We start from the raw sequence: 8,273 nt of genomic DNA, 5'->3' as shown, positions 1-8,273 counted from the left end.
AAAAGAATAAATGTTTAGGAATAAACTTAACCAAAGAATAGAGAGACTTCTATGCTGAAAATTACAAAACACTGCTAAAAGAAATTTAAAAAGACATAAATAAGTGCAAAGAAATCCTATGTTCATGGATTGGAAGAGTTAAATATTGCTAAGGTGACAATACTACCCAAAGCAATCTACACATTCAATGCAATCCTTACAAAAATCCTAGAAATATTTTTCGGGGGAGGGAATAAACATTCAAAATTTATTTTCCAACAGACAGACAGTATCAGCAGGTACAACTATAGGAGTTTCTCTGTAGATCATATATTCACAAGGGCATTATTAGCTCAATAGTGAGAAAACCCTGCTGTGTTCTCTGTAACAGTATCCACTTCGCAGCATAAATAGGTACTATCACTGTGCTCGTTTACAATTCCAGAAGGAAAGTACAACTTGGCAAAAAAAAAAAAAAAAGGAATATGTGGTGAGGAATCCTCAAGTCAGGTGCAATAACTGACAGACAAGATTTTGGCCAACAGTCTTGGATCCACATTTCAATCAGGGCCTTCCACAGAAAGGGGATAGACTTCCTTCCCAGGGGTTAGAATTTATCATTCTTCTTCTCATTAAATCATTAGAGCAATGTTGCTTTGCTTTACTTTGCTTTGTTTTGTTTTGCTTTGTTTTGTTTTGTTTTATGGAGACAGAGTCTCACTCTGCTGCCCAGGCTGGAGTGCAGTGGTGCAATCATGGCTCACTGCAGCCTCGACTTCCCAGGCTCTAGTGATCCTTCCACTTCAGCCTCCTGAGTCGCTGGGGCCATAGACGCACATCACCCCCACCTGATTTTTTATTATTTGTAGAAACAAGGTCTCATCATGCTGCCCAGGCTGGTCTTGAACTCCTGGGCTCAAGTGATCCTCCCGCTTCGGTCTCCCAAAGCACTGGGATTACATATGTGAGCCACCACATCCAGTCTACAGCAATGTTTCATTCGCTCAATATTGTTACATGTACAAAATATTACAAAAAATGGAGTCGCAAAAACATCTTGAACGTCCAATTTTTCCCACCAAAACATCAACTTTTAGGTTTATGACAGGGCCTGGGAATTCTTCAGTGGTCTTAAAATAGGAAAACAAACACTATGGCTACAAAAAAAAAAAAAGAAAAATAAATGAGGTAGATAAATTAAAGCTTTCACACCTAGGACTTGCCTGTCCCAACTTTGTAGCCTTCATGAAATATTCAAGGAAAAAAATCTTCATAATTACTTGGCGTAAGTCACACTAAGGAAATTAAACAAAAAAATTAGTATGTGAGTTTGTAATAGAAAATGCCCTTCCATAAGTTTCTTCTTAAGAATGAAAACCTAGTTCTCCAATAGAGTAGCCACTGGCAAGCTAAATTAAGTCAGCTGAGCTTCCCCCGCTCAAGTGCCCACCTCTTCTGGAGTTCAGGAAGACAAAGGCATCTGAGAGATGCAGACAGGACACGGGCACTCTGAGGCCAACTGAGCTGTATCTAAATAAGCAGCAACACAGACATTGACTCCCTAAGGACTAATATAAGTAGATATGAGGGCATCCCACTTAAGGTACTAAGGCTGAAGCAATTTTATAATTCCACAGCCTTAGGTTTCTCTGTTGTTTTTTAAGTACATTCAAACAAACAAACAAACAAAAAGATGGAGACAGGGTTGCGGACATATAAAACAGGTACCTAAATAGATAAAGGGCCTTGTCCTTTTACCCACATCAGTTACTATGGAGTATCCAGTACCTCTCTTTTCAACAGGCTAAGTAGTTAGTTGTCTTTTCCACTGTGGTTCAGTAAGGTCCAATGGTTCTACCTTGAAATAGATAACAGTCTTTGGAAAAAGTCACTCTAGGTTGTACAAAGATTCTATGTATACAGTTTGTCACAAGTAACAAAGCTACTTTGCAAGACCCACTTCTTTCCAAAATTTAAAAAAGAATTTTAGTCTGTACTTGTTTGGGTGTGATTTTTTTTGTTGTTGTTCACTTTTTGCAAAGCAGCATAGCAACAATCATGATTGTAGAACTTGCCTGAGATTGTGGTCATAACCCTTATAAACATCATTTGCATACCAGTAAGAAAAAGAAAACAGGAGGAGATGAGTTCTTTTTTTTTTTTTTTTAAGACAGAGTCTGGCTCTATCACCAGGGCAGAGTGCAGTGGCATGATCTCGGCTCACTGCATCATCTATCTCCCGGGTTCAAATGATTCTCCTGCCTCAGCCTCCCGAGTAGCTGGTATTACAGGCACTCGCCACCACACCCAGCTAATTTTTGTATTTTTAGTAGAGACAGCATTTCACCATGTTGGCTAGGATGGTCTTGATCTCTTGACCTCGTGATCTGCCTGCCTCGGTCTCCCAAAGTGCTGCAATTATAGGCTCGAGCCACTGCATCCGGCTAGGAGATGAGTTCTTATTAAAAAGAGCAGATTCTAGAGATTTCAATCTGCTTGCATTTCTCTTTCCACGCAAGTTCTCCTTGAGTTTGGCTGACCACAATCTCGTCTTCTTCCAGGAAGTGAGGAAACTGGTGTTTGGGAATGCTCCCAGAAGCACCTGTTTTTGCCATATCTGCACTGATACCCCAATGGAAGCCATCCACGTTGGAGACAGTGGCGTTATTTATATTGAAGTTGATTCCCAAGGAAACCAGGAGGGTAGGAACACCGCCACTCTGGATCAGAGATCTCATTGGTCTTCATGGCTATACCACCATTGAGTGTGCTGGTGTCCTGGTTCCACACAACAGGGCCCAAGTTCACCGAAGTGGACAGGATTTCCCTGGGAAATATTTGAGACTCTTTCCATCTGTACCTAACAGAGTTATGGTGTTCTTAATAGCCAGCTTCCTACCATGGCGTGCTGAGTCATATAGTGGACCTTCCAGTTGCATTTGGTGGTAAAAGCTCACCCACAAATGTTGCATGCAAAAGGTTTCTCTCCAGTGTGAGTCTGCTCGTGAACCTGAAGAAGGCTAATGGGTAAGAAGTTCTTCCCACACCGTGTGCAGCTGTGTTGCTTGGCCTGTTGGCATGGTTAGGCCGCTGACAAAGGGGTCATCCCCAGGGACAATGTGGAGGGTTCAACAAATGTGCCAGGGACTTCAACTTTGACATAGATTGGCTGAGCTCGGATAAACATTGAAGGGAGATGGCTCCAACCTTCTGTCTTAATCGGGCTGTTTTCAGAGCTTTCTGCTTTGTCTCTGGCATCAGGAGACTGACTGATCCTTCCTACTTGGCCATTGGCTGGGGAGAGTACCTGGAAGGCTGTGATTTCCATGATGTCTGGACTTCAGCTCTGATACTCCCGGGCTCCCATCGGTGAGGACCAGTCGTTGGTCAAACTGTTTCTCTTCATGGAACTGTTTTCTCTGCTGCTCTGGTGCTGCAGGCCAAAAGGGGCAGGACCCACGTTTCCCAGGGCATCTGAAGAAGACATCGTGGTGAACCCTAGTATAGGTGATGCCTACTGCATGCTGGGAGGAGGCACAGGGACCTTTGAGGAGCTACTAGAGGCCTCCTGGGAGCTGACTTCATCTACACTGGTGCTTTCAAAAACATCATTATGGCACATGGCACTGGTGCTGCCATTCTCCTCCACCGTCATTGGCTCAGGACCCATAAAGTCACAGGAATTCTCTGGCAGGGGAAGGTTGGGAGTCTGACTGTCCATGTCCATCTGAATATGCTGATACAACAACACAGCACTGGTGAACTTCTTCTGATAGAAAAGGCACAGATGATGTGCCTTTATAGATGTGTTGGGTTGGTGAATCCCAATGTATCTTAAGGGATGCTTTTGGTAGAAAAAGTTCAGCCACAGATCTTACATTGGAATGGTGTCTCCAGAGTGCGGATGCAGCAATGCATTTAGAGGGAGCTTTAGCAGATCTTACACTGGAACGGTGTCTCTGGAGTACGGATGCAGCAAAGCATTTAGAGGGAACTTTAGCAGCTTAATACTTGGTGGCAAATGAGGCATTTGTTGAGGTCCGTGGTGGTCATGTCGATATGCTCCACCAGCTGCTGCAATTTCAGAGTCTCTGATCCTGGTTCAGGGGTCCCACCTTCTTGGAAGCCACCAACCCTTGAGGAATTATGGTTTGGCCCCATGCCAGGAAGCGTGGGCTACAGGTCACTGGGCAATGGGTCACCTGTGAGGTCCTTGGGGTTAGGCCCCAAAGAGAGCTTTCGAAGTAGCCCTACAGAGGGGATTACAAGAACAGGTTTTGTGTCTAAAGAGAGACTCAGTTCATCTACTGATGTACAAAGAATGCATAGGGGATGTGATCCCTACCACCATTTTGACCTAGAGCTCAGCAAACAGCTGAGGGTTTGCCTTCACCTGAGGATGTTGGTGAACGTGCATCTTGAGGTTGCCCTTGGTGGTGAAGCAGTTATCACAGAAAGAGCACACAAAGGGTCTCTCTTCCCATGTGAAAATGGAGGTGGATCTGCAAGGAGTTATCAGTCTCAAAAAACCTTGCTACAATACTTACACTTGTCCTTGTAGAGGATCACCTCATCTTCGGGTTTGACATCCACTGAGGTTCAGTGGCTTCCCCTTCCCTTTCTTGGATGGGTCTAGTGCCCCAGTGGAGAAAGGACTTTGGAAGTGCACCAAGCCCGGGGCCTTAGGAAGCAAAGCACTCAAGAGGGGGAACATTACATTTGAAGCACCCTGGTCCCATCCAGCTTCACAGCAAAGGGCATCAGCCCTGAGGATGGAGAACTGGTGGTGAAAAGGATGTTGGTGTGAGTTAGTATGGCTTGTTTCAAGGTGTCCAGAGACAGACCTTGGCTTCCAGCTTTCAGGCTGAGCAAAACCACAGCTGCAGGAACCTGCTGGGACAGGTGACTGCACAAGGTCTTCAGGGTGTTGGCCCCTTCCCCACCTGAGTGCAAGGCGTGCTAAGGCCCACTTATCCACCTGGATGTGGATCTGATTGGTGAGCTGAATCTACCATAGCTGCTGCGGCACAGGATCTTCTCAAGGACCCACGGGATGCTGTTGATCCTGGGCACAGAGGCTGGCAGTGCATCTTAGCTCCACTGATTTATTACCACTTTGGTGCCCTGTAGTGCCTGCAGGCTCACATAGTGTTGGCTACTTTGCCTTTGAGTAAATAGCTTATCTCCTGGAGTGTGGGTGGCAGGCCACCTCTGGTTTTTAGGTACACCACAAACTCCACACCCAGCTCCTTCTTCATGTTCCCTAAGCGGCCACCGTTCTCCCTGTGACCATCCTTACTGTTTGAACAAAGTGGCTGGTGGCTCAGCACAGCTCCAGAGAAGTCTCCTGAAGGCACTGGCCCCTCGCTGTCATTCATGATGACAACACAACTGGTGGATTTTCAGTGCAATTTTTCTTATGTTCTAAGAACTCAAAGATGCTAAAGAACTCTGCACAACATTTCTCACATTTGTGTGTTTCCTCCCAATGAAGCCACTTTATCATCGTGATTCCCTGGGCGGTTCGCTGGAGCACCTAAAGTTTGGATGTCTGGCCTCCAGAACGATGAGAGAATACATTTCTGTTGTTTTAAGCCATCGCGTTTGTGGTTGTTTGTTACAGCAGCCCTGGCTCCCAGGCCACCAGAGCCACTGGGGTCACATCTGCAAATGCTAGGGTCAGCTTCTCTGGCTGCTCCTCACCCTGGTCCTCCTCCTAGTTGATGTGCTGGGGTTTTGCCAGCTTGTGCCTCGACGTGGTGTGAGGAAAATGCAAATCAAACCCACAATGAGATACCACTTCACATCCATTAGGATAACTTATTTAAAAAAATTAAAACCTGAAAATAACAAGTGTTGGCAAAGACACGGAGAAATTGGAACATTTGTGCATTGCTAGTGAGGATGTAAAAGGTGCGGCCACTACAGAAAACAGTATGGCAGCTCCTCAAAAAATTAAACATAGAATTACCACATGATTCAACAATTCAATTTCTGGGTATATACCCAAGAGAATTGAAAGCAGGGACTCAAACAGGTATTTGTGTACCGTTGTTCATAGCAGCAGCATTCACAGTAGCCAAAAGGCAAAAAACAGTGCAAGTGTCTATCGTTAAATGAACAAATAAATAAAATATGGTATATACATATAATGGAATATTATTCAGCGCTAAGAAAGAATGAAATTCTGACACATGCTACAACACAGATGAACTTTGAGAATATTATGCTAACTGAAATAACCCAGCCTTTGAAAGACAAATACTGTATGATTTCATTTATATGAGGTGCCTAGAATTGTCAAATTCATAGGGACATAAAGTTGTATGGGGGTTACCAGGGGCGTAGGGGCTGGGGAAAGAATGGGGAATTACCATTTTATAACTACAGAGCTTCTGTTTGGAATTATCAAAAGTTCTGGATAGGTGATAGGTGCACAAATTATAAATGTGCTTAATGCCAGTGAAAATGACACACACTTAAAAGTGGTTAAAATGGTAACTTTTATGTTATATATATGCTTTAATCACAGTAAAAGGTATATGCTGGTCAATCCTAAGCAGGAGAATGGATAAACAAATTGTAGTATATTCATACAATAAAATACTACTCAGCAATATTTTTTAAAGCTACTGATATGCCCCAAAACATGGATGAATCTCAAAAAATTATATTTAGCAAGAGAAGCCTTACAGAAAGGGATATATACAGATGATTCCACTTGCACCAAGTTCTAGAATAGGCTACATTATTCAAAGTGAAAAATATCAGAAAGTGGTTGCCTGGAAGGGGGTTGGTTTTGATTAGAAAGGGCTTGGAATTTTCTGAGGTGAAGAAAATATACTATATTTTGGATTTCATGGTTGTACATAATTGCCAAAATTCATTTAATTTAACACTGAAGGTTTTATCATATGTAAATTATACCTCAAAGATACAGAAAAATTCTCTTGGTCGAAATTTCTTTCTAGATGGACAGTACTAACCTGAGTATCCTAATGGTCCCTCTCCTTTCTCTCATCTCCATGGCTGCACAATCTCCTGCCTGTCTCTTTTTGATTGACACTTTCCTTATTTGAGGCTGCTAATATATTAAATCAGGTTACATTAACATTTTACAGGGTTGATACATATTCAGTCTTCCTAAGGTGATTTTTCACGTCACCTTTCTGACTCTTTATGAGGTTATATGACTTCTTCACATAACCTCCCAAAGTCAACCCTACCATAATGATCAAGTTTTAAGCATATACTTCACAATAGCCCCAATGCTAGAATATGATATTACTTGCAGTAGATGAGCCCTAGAACTAAACAAGATGGTCCAATATGTTAGTTTACAGTCAGATAACATGATTAAGTTGAAGCATACGAAATTGCCAAGGTTTCTCCTATTTTCAACAAATGTGAATTACATATGCCTCAAAAAGTAATTTTTTTTTTTTTTTTTTTGAGACAGAGTCTCTTCCTGTGGCCCAGGCTGGAGTGCAATGCCGTGATCTCAGCTTGCTGCAACCTCTGCCTCCCGGGTTCAAACGATTCTCCCACCTCAGCCTCCAAAGGAGCTGGAGGTGGTGGCACCCGCCACCATGCCCAGCTCATTTTTGTATTTTTAGTAGAGACAGGGGTTCACCATATTGGCCAGACTGGTCTCGAACTCCTGACCTCGTGACCCGGCTGCCTCGGCCTTCCAAAGTGCTGGGATTACAGGCATGAACCACTGCGCCTGGGCATTACTAAAAATTGAATTCAATTATTAAAAATTTAATAATCTGACATTTTTCTCAACATTCTCAACAAGTAATCCAGCGTAAGATTACTATTTCTTTTAAAATTAGAAAAATTTAATAAATAAGCACAAATGATTAGTTGAATGATTTTAAAACAAGCTGTCATATAAGTAGTTAAATAATTACGTTAAATTTAAATAATAATAATTAGTTAAATAATTGTTTTAAAAGATGAGTGAAGTATGTAAAAGATTTTAACTAAATATAGTTTATATACATATGCTCATGGTGGCCCAATATTTTGCTGGAGGTCATCTTGCAACAACTGAGATTAGCCTCTGTGTCTCATTCATTGTTACATTCTTAGCACCCAGCAGAGTGCCTGAAATACAGCAGATGCTCAAGAAATATCTGCTAAAATGAACAAATGAGACAGACTTTTTGTCAGATGAACCATTACATCCCCAAAACATATATCCCAACATCTTTTGCCTATAAAGGAAGCCCCCAGATAATTTTCATCGCATTTTTCCCATGTTCACATTACATCCAAATCAACTTTCT

The 8,273-nt window shown here is 42.5% G+C and overlaps 1 pseudogene; it reads right to left on the bottom strand.

The window, feature by feature from the left end:
* Positions 1-2,441: 2,441 nt before the first annotated feature.
* Positions 2,442-7,006, bottom strand: LOC102145775 (sal-like protein 4; annotated as a pseudogene).
* Between the last annotated feature and the right edge of the window lie 1,267 nt (positions 7,007-8,273).

This window comes from Macaca fascicularis, chromosome 20, assembly GCF_037993035.2.
Source record: "Macaca fascicularis isolate 582-1 chromosome 20, T2T-MFA8v1.1".
Taxonomy (NCBI): Eukaryota; Metazoa; Chordata; class Mammalia; order Primates; family Cercopithecidae; genus Macaca; species Macaca fascicularis.
Note: the sequence above shows the minus strand (reverse complement) of the source record. Positions and strands in the feature narration are given on the sequence as shown.